The sequence below is a fragment of the Chanodichthys erythropterus genome, chromosome 8, assembly GCF_024489055.1.
Source record: "Chanodichthys erythropterus isolate Z2021 chromosome 8, ASM2448905v1, whole genome shotgun sequence".
Classification (NCBI taxonomy): Eukaryota; Metazoa; Chordata; class Actinopteri; order Cypriniformes; family Xenocyprididae; genus Chanodichthys; species Chanodichthys erythropterus.
Window position 1 is genome coordinate 8,955,614 of NC_090228.1, and position 22,570 is coordinate 8,978,183.

At 38.1% G+C, this 22,570-nt stretch overlaps 1 pseudogene; it reads right to left on the minus strand.

The window, feature by feature from the left end:
• Window positions 1-22,570, minus strand: part of LOC137024482 (uncharacterized) — a 108,288-nt pseudogene that overhangs the window by 74,004 nt on the left and 11,714 nt on the right.

Consider the following 22,570-nt stretch of genomic DNA (forward strand, 5'->3'; position numbering starts at 1 on the left):
AATTTATACTCTTCTAAGATAACTTAAGTGAATTTTCTGTATGTAGTAGGTAACATAATTCTATTTTTGTCGTCTAACCTGAAAGAAGCTCATCAGCATCTTCATACCCAGAATGCTGTTCGGTAGAAAGGACACTTCCTGTTATTAGAGTAAAATCATCAGACATGTTCACAATTACAAATCCGCCAAAATCTCTGTATCATTTGGATCATTTAGTACTAACCCTATATCATTACAAGTGACTCAAACAAAGTCCCACAAATGGGACACTTACTCACCCCTCTGAGAGAAGACACTGTGTCTGTTAGTAGGTCTGTGATGAATCTCCTCATAAACGGCCTCAGTCGTGCTCCTGTGTCTCCTCTTAGAGAGAGCTGTGAGTGTAGAGAGACAAACCTGCTGTCAGTTCACAACACATGACTGATCACACACTGAATAAGACACAATATGACAGTCTCTGGATCTCTCCTACCTCTCCTCATCACTCTGTTCTGCTGAATCAGTATAAGCAGTGGCACTAAGAGCAGGAAGAGCACAACTCCCAGTACAATCACAAGCACAGAGAGAGACGGAGGAGTTTGTGAATGAGAGACTGATGTTGAGCTCACTGTCTGAGAAACTGGAGGAGAAGATGATGATGTTGTGGCAGGAGTAGTGGACACTGACAAATCTGGCAAATCTGTCAAAACAGACAAACACTTTCAAAATCAAATCAAAGTAAATGATTGATTTAATATTCCTTAATGTTTTTCTGTGACCTGCACAGGTGAGTCCAGCGTGATCTTTGTTGGAGCAGTCAGTGTGGTTCTTCAGGGAGAGAGGACAGTCCCACAGGTGAATCTCATTCCCTCTGCACTCGACTCTGTTCAGCCACACAACACCTTTACCAGCACCAAAGACTGAATTCCCATCAGCCCTCAGTGCTGCTCCACAACCCAGCTGTCTGCAGACCACCTGAGCATCGCTGATGTCCCACAGATCATCACAGACTGAGCCCCACTCAGAGTTATGATACACCTCCAGCCTCCCAAAGCACCGGCCCTCCCCTCCACTCAGTCTGAGAGGAACATGATCTAAATCACAGTCAAATAGACACATTATTATTGGCCAACAGAGTTCTGTCAGAACATCTATCATAACTTTATGAAATTTATGTATAATCATTCATCAAATTCTAACATATCTGTGATTCTAAAAAGAAAGAAATTATGTTAAATATTGAAACCGCCAGTAGGCGGCAGCGATTCGCTTTTTTTATTGAGTCAGTCACTTAAATCGTTCATTCAGCCAATTCATTCAAAAGTCAGATTAATTTAGGAAGAAAACAAACACCGATGTGAATACTTTTGTCATAAATACAGACACTATTAAAACATGAACTAACAAAACAGACGGCTGTTTTGGTAACTGGTTGCAGTTACACTGTTAGTTATGGCTGAATTGTAATGGATTAGCTAGCTAAAATATATGTGGAGTGTACCTCATACCTCCTTCTCAGGACATGCTTTATTCTTTTTCACGTCTCTCTTTGACCAGCAGTTTAATATAGTCGGCTGGGCAGCGGTTCTCTTCATTTTTTGAGCTACCTGTACTCTCTCTCATTCAAACAGTAGAGCGCCACTCGCGTTGTTTTGGTGAAAGTGCGACGCGCATTGGTTGGACGGTACCAATCGGTTCAATGGAGGGGGAGTATTTTTGATCAAATTAATTTACCTGAACACTGTCTCTGATGTGGAGATGTGGAGCATGACAAAGAGCTTCTAGGAGACTCATGACTCTCCTGTTCTGTAATCACAAGTTCAATATTATATTTAGTGCTGTCAAACAGATTTAAAAAAAAAAAAGTTTTATTTTTTGTAATTAATCATGATTAAACAACAGTTTTAATATATATTGTTATATACAGTATTATTAATTTCACATTTCATCTCAAAATTAATGTAGAAACAACATAAAGACAGTATATTTTAAACATTTGATCTAACAGGTAGGGAATATACAGAAACTGAATAAAGTTATCAAAAACACTTCACATTTTTCACTGCATAAATTATAAATTAAATATAGATTAACCCTTATTAAAACTATAAAAGTTATTCAGTCAAGAGCAGTGAGTGATTTTATCTTTTTCTTTTGTTCTTTGATTAACATTAACATTAATGACAGACACCAATAGGTTTGTTAGGCATTTTGGCATAAATTTGTGTGTTTGTTGTCCATTCAAGTGACTGCCGGCATACTGTCTGATGTGGCTTTCTGTGCGTGAGTCGTGTGTGTGTCATACAGACAGAAGATTCATAGACATTTAGTTCTCTTTTGTCACGCTTGAATGGTTTAAAAGCATTTGCATGAATAAAAGCAAGATCATATAATGTAATGTTAGCTAAAGGAAGATTACTACTGTTATATTTTTAGACATAGAAAATCCATCAGTCTTACCCAAACAGAAGATTTTAGCCACTTCATCTTCACCACAGTCATTCTGTCCCCAGGGTGAAGATGGACACTGCCACACATTTGAATCATGTGGTCGACATTTCACTTCATCCAGCCAGTTAGGAGCTGATTCCACTCTTGGTATAGAACTGGAAAAAACTCCAGATCTTCCACAGTTCAGCTCCTGACAGATCAGACTCACTGTGTCTCTGTCCATCTGGTTCCAGCAAACATTACCCCAGGATCCATTGTAGAAAACCTCTACATTCCCTTCACAGCCCTCAGTTAACCTGATCTCTTTAAACTCTAGATGGAAACATGAACACTATATCAGCTCTCATCCAACCCCATTCATTTCAACCATGTTACATATATATGAATGACTGAAATAACCAAAAAATATTAAATTAAAAATATGATAAAAAGATAAAATGTAGTTTTTAAATGTTTCTGAATAACAGTTTTTCACAACTGAGTAGTATTAACCTGAGCACACGACTCCTACATCCTCCTTGTGTTGACAGTCATGTTTTCCCCAGCCTGGAGAAGAGCAGCTCCACAGGGACGTCTCATTCCCCTCACACTCCACCTCATCCAGCCATATGGGTCCAGAACCAGGACCAAACCAGGCTGGTACCTGCTGGTTACTGAGGGCCACTCCACACTGCAGCTGTCTGCACACCACATGGGCATCTTTAATATCCCAGGAGTCATCACACACTGTCCCCCATGAGCCGCTGTGAAAAACCTCCAGCCTCCCTGCACAGTCTCCCCCAGAACCCACCAGCCTGATGGACCCGTGATCTGATATTCAGAGAAAGAGAAACACATTAGTGATCACTAACAACTGAAGAATCTGCCCAGATGTTGCTCTTCTCACCAAGGCAGGTGATTGACAGCTGTTGTGTGGAGCTGCAGTTGACAGTTTGTGGAGAGCTGCAGTTCCCCAGATGAGCTTCACTCCCAGAGCACTGGAAGCCCGTCACACACTCATGAATGTGTTCAGGACTGGATGAAGAGGAGCCGGAGAAGTTCAGCACAGAGCCACAGCCCAGCTGTCTGCAGACCACAGAGGATTCAGTGAGACTCCAGGAGTCCAGCAGAACTCTCCTCCAGACCTGATGGATGGAAACTTCCACCTCCCCCTCACACTGTCTCTCTCCAGACAACCGCACCAGACCATCATGAACAGCCAGAGAGGAACCTGAGGAGAAGATCTTATGTTTTACTAAAATAAGAATTGTGTTGGAACATAGTGAGAAAGTGTTTATATTATAAAGAGAGTTTTCCAGTAGCATAATGCTCTCAGTGTCAAACAAGTTTACCAGAGCAGATGACTCCAACATCTCGTCTATGAGAACATTCAGCTCGACTCCATGAAGAGATGGAACATTCTGAGAGTTTTGTTTCATTCCCGTCACAATCAAACACATCAGCCCAGATTTCACCACTTCCCTCTCCAAACCAGTCCGATCCCACAACAGACACAGCAATCCCACAATTCAACTGTCTACAGAGGACACTGGCAGCTCTCATATCCCAGCATGCATCACACACTGTGCCCCATTTACTGATGAACCGAAGCTCCACTCTTCCAGAACAAGAGTCTGAACCATTCTTTAGTTTGGCCTCTGTGTAACCTGAATAAAGAACAGAGTCTTAAAATAAAATATAATGCAGTTGACAGAGCAGATATACTGTATAAATATAAATGAAGAGACACTGAATATTTATGATTTACCTGAACAGATCACATTATTGTCACTGGTGCAGCTGTGTTTGTGTGATGATGATATTGAGCAAAATGAAATCTGAGACTCATTTCCTCTGCACTGAATCTCTTGTGTCCACATCTGAGCGTCTCCTTTTCCAAAAGCATCTTCTCCCAGCACCTGTACAGGAGCCCCACAGTCCAGCTCTCTACACACAACCTCTGCATCCTGCTGGTCAAAGGCAGCAGCACACACTGAAACCCACGTCTGATCATCAAGTATCTCTAACCTCCCAGAGCAGAGGTGAGATCCATTAAAGAGTCTGGAAGCTTTATGACCTGTTCATATTACATGAATGAATGACATGAATGATAAAATAACCATACAAACATTTACAGTTTTCCAAACAAAATATTCTTTATGTCACAACAAATTCATGGGCAACCAGTTAAATTACTCACCTGAACAGATGACACCGGCATCATAAATGTGAGTACATGAATGTTTACCCCATCCTGCTGACCCACAGTTCTTCAATGCTGATTCTGATCCGGTACAAAACACACCAACCATCCAGATTGGTCCTGATCCTTGCCCAAAATGAGCACCACCCAGAGCATCTACAGGTTCTCCACAGTCCAGCTCTCTACACACCACTGCAGCTTCAGTCATATCCCAGGAATAATGACACACTGTTCCCCACTGACCTCTATGAAGAACCTCCACTCTACCAGCACAGCGACTGTGACCACCAACCAACCTCACATTCTTTTTATCTAAGTGACAGAAAAATACAGATAGAGATTATGGGTGCATCTCCATAAGCACACTAGTTTTTATATCAGTATATTGTGTACACAAAAAATCGAACACTTGTAAAGCTCACTGGCTCACGACACATTCGGACACTGATTACTCATTTTCTGCTGACATGACTTGGTGCTTGTGTCGTAAAACTTCACCACTGGTATTTATCAACAACACACAGGACCAATATCTTTTTTGACATTTTTTATGCTGTTTAATATATGTTATGAAATATACTTTGTTGTTATATATCTCTGCAACATTTTAGACACTTTCATTGATAAATATTAACTAGACTGTTCACTTTCTAACTACTGATGTTTATACTGACATATTAAATAACGATTTGTCTTTTCAAATCTTCTATCGCATATCATGAAGATATTGTGTTGATACTGTGTTGGTTCTTGCTATTTGTTTTGCACTTCAAAATTTCCATTAAGGGAACGTCTAAGATTAGCATCTGTTTTTTAGAGTGCATTGTGGGATTTTTAGGGAGCAAACATTCCAGTGCACTCAAAAGATTTTGTGATTGAAACAGCCTTTAAAATGGCTGGCGACCTGGTCAGTGTTCTGACTACTGAACTAGGGATCTGACGGAGATGCACCCTATGAGTAAAAGGTGTGATATTACTCTCATATTATTTTAACTCACCAGCACAGAACAGCCCCTGGTAATTATCATGTGAACAGCTGTTTTTGTGTGAGGATGTTGGGCAGAGTTGAATCTGAGACTCGTTTCCTCTGCACTGAATCTCTTGTGTCCACATCTGAGCGTCTCCTCTGCCAAAAGCATCTTCTCTCAGCACCTGTACAGGAGCCCCACAGTCCAGCTCTCTACACACAACCTCTGCATCCTGCTGGTCAAAGGCAGCGTCACACACTGACATCCATGTCTGATTATCAAGAACTTCAATTCTCCCAGAGCAACTGGAGTTTCCGATAAGCCTGACACCTGAAGTAGCAAGAGATAACAAACATTTGAATTCAGTGTGTTATCTAAATGTGTAATTCTTGTCATTACCACAAAACACCACTTATTAAAGGAGTAAAATAATCAAATCTCATGTCAATCCAAACTCATCTGACTTTCTTTCATGAAACATAAATGGGGATTTTTACAGAATATCCTGGTGCTCTTTTCAATATAATAAAAGTAAAAATAGTAATAAAAAAAATTATATATATATATATATATATTGCAAGCCTTTTTTAAAAATTGTTGAAAGTGATGTATTTCTGCAACAGTGGGCTTTACAGGGATATATACTGTATATATATAGATATATAGATATATAGATAGATAGATAGATAGATAGATAGATAGATAGATAGATAGATAGATAGATAGATATAGATATAGATATATAGATATATATCGTCATATATCGTTGATAAGACACTAAGTAAATGATGCCTGAATTTTAATTTTTTTGTGAACTATCCCTTTGAAGCAGGTGGTTTATTAGTTATGTAAAAACAGAGCTGGGTTTAGAACAGGTTACCTGAGCAGATGACTCCTGCATCCTTAGTATGATCACAGTCTTTAAACCACCAATCTACTGTTCCACAGTTCTTCAATGTAGATTCTGATCCAGAACAGAACTTGCGATTTGTCCAGATCAATCCTGATCCTTGTCCAAAGTGAGCACCACCCAGAGCATCTACAGGTTCTCCACAGTCCAGCTCTCTACACACCACTGCAGCATCAGCCAAATCCCAGAAATCATCACACACTGTTCCCCACTGACCTCTATGAAGAATCTCCACTCTACCAGAACAGCGACTGTGACCACCAACCAACCTTACTCTCATACTGTCTATAAAATGAATCAAGAGAGATAAAAGATATATGAACAAAGGGAAAGAATTAGGAAAAATATATATATATAAAAAAAAAAAAAATAAATAAAAAAAAAAACTATGATAAAATGAACAAATATTTAGTGTAGATTTTGGGAACATTAAATTTGATTTCAGTTTATTAAAAAAAAGCTCAAACCTGCACACACCAAGCCAACATCATTTTCATATGAACAGGTTTTATATGATGGTGATGTTGGACAGAGGTGAATCTGAGACTCATTTCCTCTGCACTGAATCTCTTGTGTCCACATCTGAGCGTCTCCTTTTCCAAAAGCATCTTCTCCCAGCACCTGTACAGGAGCCCCACAGTCCAGCTCTCTACACACAACCTCTGCATCCTGCTGGTCAAAGGCAGCAGCACACACTGAAACCCACGTCTGATTATCAAGTATCTCTAACCTCCCAGAGCAGCGAGAACCTCCAACCAGTCTGACTTCTGAAAGAACAACACAGGAAAGAACAAAATTTACAGAACCTCAATAATGAATCAATCATAAAATCAATATATAATGAGAAATCATATTTTCTTTTATCTTCTGAAATAAAAGATATTTACTAGGAAAACATATTATGTCAGCAAAACGTTTTCCCAATCCTTGAAAGTAAGCTACCCCCCACCCACCGCACCCCCAGAGCATTAAATTAGAAGAGTTAGAAACAAGCTTCTAAAGTTTATTTTTAACAAGGTCTCTGATAATTAGTCTGAAATGAACAATTCATGTGGTCAAAAAGAAGGTGGAAAACGGTCATGAAAAATTAAAGTATGACTGCTTTGGTGCAATTAGTTTTTTTTTTTTTTTTTTTTACATTAAGAAAGGATTTTTAGCTTTAGCTTACCTGAACAAATAACTTGAGCGTTCTTTTCAAGACACATATTAATATCAACTGATTGTATGAGTCTACATTTCTTAAGCATAGACTCATAGCCAGTACACATTGCATTTTTCATCCAAATCGGTTTTGATCCTTGTCCAAAATGAGCATCACCAAGAGCATCTACAGGTTCTCCACAGTCCAGCTCTCTACACACCACTGCAGCATCAGCCAAATCCCAGCCATCACCACACACTGTTCCCCACTGACCTCTATGATGAACCTCCACTCTACCAGAACAGCGACTGTGACCACCAACCAACCTCACATTTATAATGTCTGTGAAAGTAAGAAAAAAAAGCTAGTGTACATTTAAAATGTTATTATAAAATGAAATGAAATGAAATTAAATGTGATTTGTTGTGCTTTGAACTGTTACCAGTACACAGCAAACCAATGACGTGTTCATAAGAACAGTTGTTTTTATGTGATGGTGATGTTGGACAGAGGTTAATCTGAGACTCATTTCCTCTGCACTGAATCTCTTGTGTCCACATCTGAGCGTCTCCTTTTCCAAAAGCATCTTCTCCCAGCACCTGTACAGGAGCCCCACAGTCCAGCTCTCTACACACAACCTCTGCATCCTGCTGGTCAAAGGCAGCAGCACACACTGAAACCCACGTCTGATCATCAAGTATCTCTAACCTCCCAGAGCAGCGAGAACCTCCAACCAGCCTGACTCCTAAAGAAGCAACAGAACAGAAATTAAACAAATCAACAAATTATTTATTTAAAAATAATACTTGTGTGAACAGGTATGTATACAATTTAAATATTATCATTGTTGCATATAAGACAACACAGATCAACAAAAGCATGGTTATTTATGGGGCTTCAAGATAAAGATTTGTACACAGAAGCCATTTTATTTTTAGTCTTATAATGAATAATGTAAAAACACAAAAAAGAACAACAAAAATATGAATGTGAAATTTATTTATTATTGAAGTCAACATTTTAAAATTCTTCTTTAAAAAACTTCTTTAAAAATTAGAAGTCAATAGGGAAGCACAAAAAAATCATACAAAGATATTAATTTGAACATGTCAAATACTTGACCTGAGCAGATGACTCCAGCATCTTTATTATGATCACATTTATGTTTGCCCCATCCTGCTGATCCACAGTTCTTCAGTGTAGACTCTGATCCAGTACACTTGACAAAACTCATCCAGATTGGTCCTGATCCTGGTCCAAAATGAGCATCATCCAGAACATCTACAGGTTCTCCACAGTCCAGCTCTCTACACACCACTGCAGCTTCAGCCATATCCCAGTCATCATCACACACTGTTCCCCACTGACCTCTATGAAGAACCTCCACTCTACCAGCACAGCGATTGTGACCACCAGCCAACCTCACATTCACATGATCTGAACATTAAGCAGTAACAATGAGAGAGATGAAAGGATGAGAGTTTAATTCATAGCATTACAAAGAGGGACAGCTGGCAAAATGGGAGGCACACTTCCAGGACTCAGTTTGAGAGGGGATGCGGGGGATCCCTTATCTGGCTATCACCAGACCAAGACCAAGCTCAATTTAAAATTGAACATTGGTCTGGGGAGTTTGCTATGTTTTTCTACTGCACAAGAGGCGTGATCAACGAGCATTATTCACGCAATTGGATAGTCCTTCAACCAATCAGATCAACGATCCGGGTGACGTACTTTGCAGAGCGACGTGAAAACTCCAGACAGGCTTAGTTTGTATTGGTTTGTAGCATTGATCAGCGGTTTGCAGAAGCAGCAATGGTATCGATGGTATCAATCGCCTGCGCTCATTAAAGGAGCGAAGGCTTGTGGTACCATCACAGAGAGGCACGAAATCACTTTCCAGAACATTCTCATTCACTGTCCTTTGCTGGTGGAATGATCTTCCTGCCTTCATCTGGAATGCGGAATCCCTGGCAATATTCAAAAGACAGCTGAAAATCCATCTCTTTTGTGAGCACTTAACCTCATCTTAAAAAAAAAAAAAAAAAAAAAACCTTCTTATTCCTATCCTTTCACTTCCTCTAATCCCTCTCTATTGTAGCTTAGGATAATCTGAGCACTGCCTATAACTTATATTATGAGCACTTCTTGTCTATTTGCCTCGTCATGGCGACTCGCTTGTTGTACTCCTCACTTGTAAGTCGCTTTGGATAAAAGCGTCTGCCAAATGAATAAATGTAAATGTAAATGTAAATGTATCGAGCGATTTTTGCAGGTTGTGCAAAAAAAAAACAACAACATGAAAGTGAGTGGTATTTACACCCACTCAAGTGATTTGTTTGCTAAACTAAAGAAGTCATTCAGCATCGTCGAGAGTTTAAAAGGAATTGAATTGATGGTCGTGCGAGAGACGGGTAGACGTCATCGTGTTATACCCGCCAATAGCGAAAAAGGTGGATAAGCCAGTCTGTGATTGGTTCCCGCAAAAGTGTAACAGAAGCAGTAGAAATGAATGTACGGGTTTCCAGACTGAGTTGCCAGGTGAAATCAAATCGCCGGCAGATTAGGCTGGGTTTACCCAGTCTAGGGGACCCCCCCATCCATTTTAGATTAACAGTGATATGTAGCTATTATGCAAAACCTATCAAATTTTAAAATTCTATTTATGATAATTAACAAATAACAGCGATTGACCAATCAGAACTCAGTATTGTAACATGCTACGCAGAGTCACGCCAGAGCTCTGATTCAAGAAATCTTTCGTCATTTTTCACGCTTGTTCAAAAGTGTAAGGAACCCCTCATTGGCCGAAAAAAAGGGATTCGACGGCCTGGGAGAAGGTTAACGCGTGTATGTCTTTTCAGCGCCTCTGTGAAGTTCACTTAATTTCACTCGTTTAATCTGACTCCAATTTCAAATGATTATGACTCTTAGGTTGTGTTTCCAATTACAAATTAATCATTTGTTATGTATTAATTTAGATATTTGATTATTCTGGTTATCTCATATTTTCAATTATTATTTCATTATGGACCCATATCACTTAGAAAAGTCACTTCGGCCGTTGAGTTCTTTTCACGATCACAAACTCGCCAGTTCTGATCTTAGTCAGAGGGTCCAGAGTTTACTAATGCATTTGAGTCGAACCGCCACATGCTTGTTCATACAAAAACACAGTTTTCTTAGTCACGGTACTGCAACTTGCTAAGCCAGTTGATAGACAAAAATCAAAACGTCCCATGATGTGCCCACATGCTCCTTTCATTGAACCTTTAGTTTTAATCTATCCTGATGCAGATTTGCAGAAATATGGACTCCAATAATCTACCGGTCATAATGATTTCAGAAGAATCCAGAGTAAATCAAATATAACATTTTATTTGTCAAGTAAAAATGTCAATTTCAGAGTTGGACAATTAGAAGCCAATTCAGAAATAATAAATGCATAACATCAGTTGGAATGCACATGCACACAGTGGTGGATTAGTGTTTGAAGACACTTGTTTATCACTGTGTGGGAGCCTCTGGCTACAGAAGATCCCCCTTACAAAAGGATCACGAAAATGGTCCAAGCGCGTCTTTTGACGTTCTTTAAAAAGAAGAGAACAGAAGGTATGATATTACTTTGATTAGTGTTTTAAGAATATTCCCCTGAAAAATTAGAACGAATAACGAACATAGCTGTGTTGATGCCGTAAGGGATTTTTGTCAAGGTGAATTATGTCATCACCGAGGTGATAATGCACACATGCACATAGACTATGTTACATGTAGCCTACGTTTGTTTATTTATTTATTATTACCTATACCACAATGCTTATAGGTATTTAGCAGTGACATTGTCTGGCTTTTCTAGTTACAACGAAGTAAGCTGATTCCCAGCAAAAAATACGATATCATCCTAATATAACAATATAATATGTAATGCTAAAGTTTACAATGGCTTCATAAATTAATTAAAAATATTAAAAAGCAACATACAACCAATGCACATTCTTTGTTCTACATTTTTTTTTTTCCAATGCACATTCTTTGTTCTACATTTTGTTATTTTGTGTACTTATTTTAGAGAAGGCACTACTGTCTGTAAGGCCCACCTCAAAAATACGAACTTCCCAGGAGGACTTGAATGCACCATTACTGATTACAAATTATATGACAAAAGTAATCAGTAATAATATAATCTCTTAGATTACACATTTTTGGTAAAGTAATCTGACTACTTTTGGATAACATTTAGATTACTTTTGTGCTAACCCTTATTTGATGTCACATATATTGTAGGATAATCTTGTACTATTTTGACAGATACAAATAAAAATATAGTCCAAAAAATATATTCTATTCACCAACAAGGGCCTCAACAGATTATTTTTAAAGTGCAATGTATGGACAGTTAATACGTCAAAATACTAAAACTAATGTACCTGTTAGTGTTTGCTGATAGTAACACTGAATAAAACAAAATCACATCTTATGATTTAAAACATATTTACTTAAAATTAAGTAAATTTAGAAAACAGCAACATTACAAAAACAAATATTCTTGTTGTTGCTGATTTCGGTGAACAAATAGTGAATGAGGGTAGGCTACAGGGTGTAATTTGGAACACAGCCTCTGAGTGTTGACTTTGAGCGCTGTTAATTCACGGTATATTGCTGTAGGCTATCTCATTGTTTTCTATAGTATATTTCTGTTTTAATGGAAAACAGCATGTTACTGTTGAAATTTGGCCAATTTTTTACAGCAGTTTTTTTTACAGTGTAGACAGCAATATAATCACCACTTTCAAGGTCCAGAAAGGTACTAAAGACATTGTTAAAATGGTCAACTTGACTACAGTGGTTCAAACTTAATTGTATGAAGTGACGAGAACAACTTTATTCAACAATATCTTCTCTTTTGTGTCATTCTCAAATGTTGTTTACGTCCAGCACTTCCAGGTTCTACGTCAGAACGCCGACTCATTACTCATTACCAATACTGAGCTGGCATTGAGATGTAAGCACAGAGGCCTTCACTGTGCTACAACTGCAAAAGAACCTGCTGTGACAGGATTTAACAGGGGAAACTGCGAAAACGTGAGTAAAACTAACGAATTACACTAAAGGTTCGAACTGAATGTGTTCCTTACAACTTGTCAAATAAACCTAATCCATGGATATTGACATGCAGCCAGGTGTCGTGTTTCCTGACATTTATATGTGCCTGATTTCGACGGAGACACATTTAAAGCTAATCTGCCTGTGAATATTTTATATCTACAATATTACTACAATAAACAACAATATTGGTAGGTTTAAATCCGCATAATCACTTATATCAATGTTATATTGTCATATTGTCCAGCCTTAAAACATAGTTTTATAGTATACTTTGGTCAGTGTTGTTTATTGAAAAACACCCAATTATGCAGAATATAAGATGGAAAATAATTAATTGATGAGTTGTCAAACTAATATATAACAATACAATACCTCAAAATCCAACAATTTGACACAAAATGATAACTAAAACATGGTTCTCTGTCTGGAGTCGAGCTGTTTCTGTGAATTGCAGTGATCCATTTGCTTTTTTCCCAGTTGCTTTCTGCAGTTTTTAAATATATACCTCAGGGTTTGTGTCAAAGCTATTTGTACAGTCGTCAATCACAAAGCTCTTTCCCGTTTTGGATGTGTTTTGGATGTTTTTTCGCAACATTCACACTCAAAAATGCTGCTGCTCAAGGGGCTCGCACACCGCCGCGACACGTCTTTCAAATTCGAACGCATTTGCTGCGTCCCAATTCGCATACTATCCGTCCTAAATAGTATTCGAAAAAAGAATTAGTATGTCCCAAATCTAAGTATGTTGAAATGAGTATTCCAAAGATACCCGGATGGTCTACTTTTTCCGGTTAGAATTCGAAGTGCAGATCCGTGCACACTTCTAACGGCTAATATTGCCCATAACACATTGCGCTGTGGACGAGGATTCGATTAGAACTACAAAAACGAATAAAAAGTGTTAAAAAACTACAAACATGACGGATGTGCGAGACCGACGGTTGAGCAGAGCGGTTAAGATAAAGGTGCTTGAATGAATAATAATCAGTATAACCTGACGAAAAGATATTTATTAAATGTTATCCACATTATATTGCATCTGCAACAGCATTGTGAACTTTTATAACGATGCGTTTGGTCATTAACTTTTAAATGTATCATTATGATGAGGAGAGTTCTCTGCATGAAAGACCCATGACTGGCAGATAAACGTGCGACTACATTTCTCTCCGAAACGGTAGGAAATTAAATTGAATGTGGAGGATTTTAACTGTGATAAGATGATTGACAGGGTAGTTTAAACAGTTACAGGTTGCGTAACTAAGTGACAAAACGTCCGTTAAAGACGCAATTATGACGAGGTAGTATGTCCCAAAGCTTGCATACTCTTCTGCTACACACTCAAAAGTATGTACTTTTTCTTTACAAAAACAGTACATATAGGACGTATAAGTAGACGTAGTATAAGTAGGCGAATTGGGACGCAGCAATTGTTTTATATTTTTTTCCTGAGTCGTAGCTGGGCGCCGCGGACAGGCGCCGAATGTCGCCGCCGGTGTGCGTACACTCATAACAATGCGTTCGAATTTTAAAGACGTGGCGAGGCGCTGAGCTTCGCGTTCAGTGTGCGAGCCCCTAAAGTCTTTTGCCACTCAGTGGCCATGACAGCAGTCGTAACGGTCGACGGTGACGTCACGTGCATATGCATCGACGTCACTTTCCTGCCGAAAACGCGCTCCCTCAGCTGGACTGAGTGGCTAAAAAACCTGCAGCGTGACTGGATTTAATTGGGGAAACTGCGAAAACTCGAGTAAAACAAACGATTATACTAAAGGTTGGACTCGAAAGTGTTCCTTCCAAATTGTCAAATAAACCTAATCCATGGATATTGACATGCAGACAGGAGTCGTGTTTCCTGACATTTATATGTGCCTGATTTCAACTCCGGGGAAATACATAAAGCAAATCTGCCTGTGAATATTTTATATAACTACAATATAGGTAAGTTTAAATCTGAGTAATCATGTATATCAATGTTATATCTTCATATTGTCCAGCCCTAAAACTTATATAGTTTTATAGAATAGTTTTTGTCAGTGTTTATTTAAAAACACCCAATTATGCAGAATATAAGATGGAAAATATTTAATTGATGAGTTGTCAACATAATAACAATTCAATATATATGGTATGATTTTACCTCAAAATCCAACAATTCCACACAAAATGATAACTGCAAAACATGTTTCTCTGCCTGGAGTCCAGCTGTTTCTGTGAATTGCAGTGATCCATTTGCTTATTTTTTTTCTGTAGCTTTCGTCAGTCTTTAAATATATACCTCTGGTTTTGTGCCAAAGCTATTTGTACAGTCAGTCGCAAAGCTCTTTTCCGTTTTGAATGTGTTTTGCGCGACATTCACGCTGAAAACCAATGCTGCCACTCAGTGGGCGTGACCGCAGTCGTAACGGTCGACGGTGACGTCACGTGCATACCCTCTATCCATGGGTTTCAAAGATGTCACTTCCGCCATATTTGTGTCCGGTCACAGCTGCGCGCCCTGTTTAAAGGTCCCATTCTTCGTGATCCCATGTTTCAAACTTTAGTTAGTGTGTAATGTTGTTGTTAGAGTATAAATATAATCTGTAAAATTTTAATGCTCAAAGTTCAATGCCAAGCGAGATATTTTATTTATCAGAAGTCGCCTACATCGAACGGCCAGTTTGGACTACATCCCTCTACTTCCTTCTTTAATGACGTCACTAAAACAGTTTTTTGACTAACCTCCGCCCACATACACAAGAGTTGCGTTTGTAGAGTGTGTTTGTCGCCATGTCGTCGAAACGGTGTTATTTTCATCCCGCAGTCCAATCACCTTTGTTTGGCCTTCCCAGGGACGCTGTACTTACAATTTCTGTTTAACTCGGTTCCCGAAAATTATAATTGTGGTATCCTTACTGCAATAGTTAATGTTGGACTGCAGTGCACATAATGGCCACAAGAGGGGACTATGTTTATGTATATGGCTGTTTTCCATATGAGGTACTCTTCTGAGTGAGTGCTAACGTTGTACATTTTCTGTCGCTGCTTGTGGAGATTAAAGAGTTCAGTCTCGGGAATTATTGTCTTTTGTGTTCATTCAACACCACAATAATCCACAAGTAAAACTATGTGCAGCATACGTTATGGTAAGAGGCGTGACCTTTCCGGGCAAGGAGCGCTAAGCTGCTGTCGAATCACAACACAGGAACCGCTGGCACAATCAGAACTCGTTACGTATTTCTGAAGGAGGGACTTCATAGAACAAGGAAGTCATCAGCCCGTTATTCTGATTAATTATTTTGTATAGTATTTTAAAATGTAACGCCAGTACGCCATATTAAGTTAATGCATACTATTGCCTGCGAGCTTCTCCTCCTTTCTGTACGGTAATTTCTCTACTGTGCGACAGAGAGTCGAGTGGTTATGACGCAATCGTTAGCCTATTTTTTACAAAAACTGTTTCTACGGGGCCATAATGTAACATAGAAGGTAATGGAGCCCTTTATACATTGTCGTGTATCTTTAGAAATAAATAATGGACAAATGGAGTCTTTAAACGCCTCAGATGTAAAGTTATTCGCTGTCAAAGTGACGCCAAAATGAATGGGAGTCAATGGGATGCTAACGCAAGTGAAGTTCTGCTACAAGATGGCGGCACGCGGCCGACTTCAACTTCCGGTCGACTTCCTTGGGCACTGAGTGAAATTTATTTGATCCCAAAGGAGTTAGATTGGCGGAATTATTGGCTTCATTCAGAAAGGACCACACCACTGGCAGCCAAACAGCAATGCACAACATTAATAACTGCTGGGACCGTAATTTACATAACTTTATAACGAGAACACTATTGTCATAAAATGTTGTGAATTCTCTATGTTGTTGTTTCAACGTGTTGTTGTGGGAAGAGCGCGTCTACTGGAGTTAAACATTCATTACATAACTTGTTCAAACTTCACTTGTGCATTCGCGTCACTTTGTGCAGATAAAACTTGTAATATTAATTTTATAAAGTATAAATATCTGATTATTCTTATAAAGGATGTGTTTCGTTGAGGTAAATAACCCACAGAGCTGATGATCATATAGACCAATTTGGTGTTTGCAAACAGCGATGACGTTTTTTGTGGGCGGAGCCTAGCTGGTTGCAGAAAATGACAGTTGAGCAGTAGAAGTCTATGGAAGCCACGAAATAAAAGAATAAAAAAAGTTAATTTCGAGTTTATATCTCACAATTCTGAATTTTATTTCTCGCAAATCTGAGTTTACATCTCACATTTCTTACAAAGAAAAACAGAATTGTGAGATATACTCGTTATTCTGTCTTTTCTGAATTGCAATTTATCCCGCAATTCTGACTTTTTCCCCCTCAGAATTGTGAAATAAACTCACAATTGCGAGTTATAAAGTCCGAACTGGGAGTAATAAACACGCAAATGCAAGAAAAAAAAAGTAGAATTGTGAAATAAAAATTATTATGTTTAAAAGTTATCTATGTAAAATATTATAGGTTTAAATTATTTTAATTATAATTATTTCATGCCGTGTAACTGCTATGTATGTATGTCCTCTGAACTGCATATGTGAATTATGTAGACTTACTGTTTACATCAAATTCCTACTTTAATAGTCCTTGCAGGTGTCATCAGTCAAGTCTGTGAAACGTCTCTGTTTATCTTCAAAGGACGTTTTCAACGATGGTTTTCTTTAAAAATGAAGACTATATTTTTTGCATTCCGATTCCAACATCCAGAGGCACAAAACATTTTTCTCTTATTCTGTGGATTTTGCACATTTTCCTTCAATTGCTACCGCTATTTTTCTGCAACCAGTATGCGCGCGCAGCTGCAAGTGACGTAATTGTGACGTCTGCTCCAAAGTGGTCTATAGCTTCAGCGCGAGCACTCAAAAAGCAAGGCAAAACATTTGATTGGGACTGTCTTCTTATAAATTATATTATAATCGTATATACTTGTAAAATAACGTTGTGAATTATTTGGGCTTACTGTGTTTCAGAGTTCCATGACATTACTTCAAGTTCATATATGCGTGATTTTGTGCAAATACTAGTTGTAATATTATTTTAATTTTGTATAAATATCTTAATTATTGTATATAGGATGTGTTCCGTTGAGTTAATTAACTTTCAGTGTATGGGTTTTTATTCTCTTCAACTTCAGCGTGCGCAGCTCAAACAGCAATGATTAAGTCATTAAAATGTTTAATATTAAAACTTTCATATTTTTAAAAAAAAAAATGAATGCATTATTTTTAATAACTAGCTCTTATATTGTTCTCGTATTATATTCAGCAACACATGCTTTGATTAATAAGGATCACGAACAATAACAGATTTTTTTCTCAAATCATCTCATTTTGATAACATTATGCTGCATGAGCTGAATGAACATCCGTAAACTGAAGCACTTTGCTAGAAGGTTAATTAACTCAAGGAACACATCCTATTTAGGGTAATTCATATATATATTTATACAAGATATATAAGTTGTAATTTTGTCTTTGCACAAAATCATGCACACATGTACTTGAACTATAGTTAATGTAGTCAGCTCGTGTCGTGAATTTGTTCATCCTGTAATAACACGCTGAAACACAGCAACTAGAATTCACAATATTTTAATACAATATTGTATACAATTATAATGTTATGTAAATTGCAGTCCCAGCAGTTATTAATGTTGTGCATTGCTGTTTGGCTGCCAGTGGTATGGTCCTTTCTGAATGAAGCCAATAATTCCGCCGATCTAACTCCTTTGGGATCAAATAAATTTGCAGTTCTGAGGCCTGTTGAAATGGCTAACAGCACCACATATCCCAGACATATTGTAAATTTGTTGTGAACCTTCTGAGAGGGTTTCGTTGGCCTTCCTCTGGTAGTTGTAGCTGCTGTCACCATAGACTTAAACAGGGCGCGCAGCTGTGACCGGACACAAATATGGCGGCGATAAAATACAGTAACGTCACATGAAACCCATGTTTGCACATGACGTGAAGCCCACATGAAGCCCAAAAAGCAGCCGAATCTCTGTGGTTGCTGTTGTCTGTGGTAACGTGTAGACTGGCGCCTTGCCCCAGCGAGGCCAAACACACTGGTGGGGAAACAGGTCGTGGAGGAAAAGTTGGCTGTTGCTCGCGAGCAAAGAAGGGCTGTGGGCATCTAGATAACACTGGGAGGCCACAGCAAGTACAGACCACGGCTCTGGGCTGCTCAGAGGCAGGGCAAGCAACGCAGTATCGATAGTATAAGGGGGAAACAGCTCTCTTTGTGAGGGTGTTTGTGCTTTTATTGAACAAACATAAACATTGCATTTGTTGCCTACAGGACAGGACAGGCTGTTTGGATGCTCTCTGCAGAACAAGGCATGGAAGAGGAGCGAGATCTCAAAGGCTGTTGAGATGATACGCGTTGCAGCATCAGATGACTCATTGCCTTCATGCTTTTAAGCCTCAGAGAAGCACTCAACAACTGAATTAGCAATTTTTGTTAACACACATTGTTCACGTTTTGTTTTTATATTATTGAGATAGTAAGTTTACGGATTGGCCCCCATTCTCTTCCCCAATTTTTTTTTTTTTTTTTTTTAAAAAGGAGGGACAAGTAGAAATTTATTTTTGTGGTAAACAAAATTATGCCACAAGTGATGTTGATTGAGCTTAAACTATTAAATCTGATGTATTCCTTTTTGTCCCTCTACATAATTTTTCTGCAGCTGAACTCTTGGTATTGTTTAAGAGGCTACTTGTCACAAGTGCTGTACATAAACGCACAAAGATGAAAAAATAAATATTCTTAAAGTCTTTAATTCAACACACAGGCAATTGTGTGTTAATAACAAACTAAAAGTCAATGAAAATGAAATAAGAACAAACATAACGAAATATGCCTGACACTAATATGGTAACCCAAAAAAGCTTTTAGGGTTTTTTCTGTCTTGTTTGTCGTGATCACAACTTCATTTTCTTGTGATCTTGACATAACATAGCGTTTATGCTGCTGGGTCGTGAATGAGTGATTCATTTTATCTTTTTTGGGAAAAATGCTCATGTAACTCGCTAAACCTAACATGTCTGTCACTAATATTCAAATCAATGTTTATCAAATCAGAACTCCAAATGTGTGATCAGTTTTACTGTCACCAAGCTTGAGGGACTGAGATGCCTGCATAGAATGATGTTAAATCATTTGCAACCTGAGAAAAAGTGATCAATGCATGATTTATTTATTAGATATCAGAAAATTGAGCCAGCGTTTATAATGCTGATATCACTTGAAAAATTAAATTGTGATCACAAGACAAAAAAAAAAAAAAAAAAAAAAAAATGGCCTCTGAAGGTTTCCATAAATAATATTAACATTATTTTTATTATGATATATTATAATGAATAGAAGACCATCATGTAAAACTTATTTATAGCTCTTTAGAAATGAGAGAGAGGGAGAGGGAGACTTTTTGACTTTTAGAATGTCCTTTATTTATACATTACAAAATAGCTTTTTTTTTTTTTTTTTTTTTTTTTTACTTTTATGGGAAAAAAAACACATAAGTTTATACATTCCCAAGCTATAAAAACATGAATAAATAAATAAATAAACAATAAAAGACCTTAAACACTCAATTACAAACCTTCTCAAAAAATGTTAATTTTAAATCCTTCAAAACCATCAGGTTCACATAAAAACCCATCAACTCCCCAAAAATGATAAAAAACATCACATTATTAGTAAGTTTGTAAAAAGCATATTCCAACGTTAGTCTTTTTTTAATAAAACAATTAACCATGACAACAGGATCTGTTTCACCCCCCTTTGCTTCCACTTTATTTTTCCTTGTAACCCAAATTGCAAGCTTGATTAAACCATACAAAAAATTTAAAATAATCACTTTCATCCTTTTATCAACGGAGTACTTTGGGCCATAAATGAACAGATTAAAACTAAAACAACCCACCAGTCTTATACTCCAACATTTTGCCAATCCTAAAATATTTTTTAAACGAGAACATTGCATAAAAACATGTAAAACACTCTCAGACTCACCACAGAAAGGACATCCCTCCCCAACTAAAGGATCTAACCGTGCTATGTGTCTGTTCGTAGCTAATATCCCATATACAATTCTCCATTGAAGATCTCCTATTCTCTTCTCAATGGGTCTTTTGTACAGGGACCTCCAGCTTCCTCTCGGGGAAGAGTCTGACTCCAACACTGAAGTCCATTTTGTTCCTTTGAAGTCTTTAAAAATTTTATAGTTGCAGTTTTTAACACACACTCTGTAAAGGGTTTTCCTGGTTAACGTTCTAAAACAACTCAACTCTGGGATTTTCATATTCACTGTGTTTCCTCCCAATCCTCATCCTTTAGGGAGATTTTAAAATCAGGGAAACCATACGCCTCTTTACAGGTTTTTGGAGCAGTAACATTTAAAAAGTCTCTTGCGGCTCTTGGGAGTGCCAACTCTAGTTCGTTAAACAACCGTTGGGTGGTCCTTACGGATCTGAAGCCCACCATATCAGCCAGTTCCTTTGCCTCCATCCATTCACATCCTCTTCTAAGATCGGATACCTTTGATAACCCAGCACTAATCAGTGCGACTCTAATGGCATCAGAGGACAAACAAACAGTGTGTAAAAGATCATTAAAAAATAAGGGCTCTTTCAGGATCCAGGCATCAGGACTCCCCCATTCTCTGGAAAAATTAAAAGTCTGCCACAGCTCCAGTATATTACTATAAAAGGGTGTAAGTCCTCCGAGTGAAGTTCCATTAAAATTCATTAAAAACAGTTGTCTGTCCAATCCCATTCTTCTGGTCTTGAGAAGCAGGGCACACGCAACGTCCATCCACACGTGAGGCTGATGATAGAGGAGGCGCTGGACCGCCATCAATCGAAAGGTTGCCAGCCTCGCCTTTATGTCGATGAGTCCCTGTCCACCTTCATGCACCGGCAGGTAGAGCATCGCTGGCTTTAGCCAATGTTGTCCAGGCCAGAAGAAGTCCACCAGCATCTTTTGAATCTCTCTGATTAAAACCATCGGTGAGTCGAGGACCATGAACTTATGCCAGAGTGTTGAGGCGATCAAATTGTTGGCGATCAGAACTCTTCCCCTATACGAAAGCTGGGGTAGCAACCATTTCCATTTAGACAACTTAGCGCGGACCCTATCTACTAATCCCTCCCAATTTCTCTTTTCAAAGTCATCATTACCTAAAAATACCCCTAAATATTTAAAACCTATTTTATTCCATTTAACATTTTTTGGAAGTTTAGGTAAGTTAAAAATATCATTACTTTTGGATCCAAACCATAAGGCTTCTGTTTTTTCCCAGTTAAGTTTGGCAGAAGAAAGTTTGCCATACATTTCTAAGCTTTCTTCTAAACATTGCACATCTTCTGTATTTTTAATTACAACAGCAACATCATCAGCATAAGCAGAGAGAACAAAAGCTTCTTTTCTTAAACCTCCTGATATAACTATGCCCTTTAATTTTTTCCTTATCATGCAAAGTAAAGGTTCTATTGCTAAACTGTAAAGCTGTCCTGACATCGGACATCCCTGTCTAATGCCTTTCTCCATTTTTACAGGAACGCTTAACCCTCCTCCAACTTTTATCAAACATGAAGCGTCATGGTATAACACCTTTATCCAAGATAAAAACTTTTCACCAAAACCATAGCATTTTAGAACATAAAAGAGATAGTGGTGATCTACACGATCAAAAGCTTTCTCTTGATCAAGAGAAACAATCCCAAAGTCCACATTGTACGGTTTTGTATACCTTAAAATATCTCTCATTAAAAACAGGTTATCATAAATAGATTTCTTGGGAATACAATAA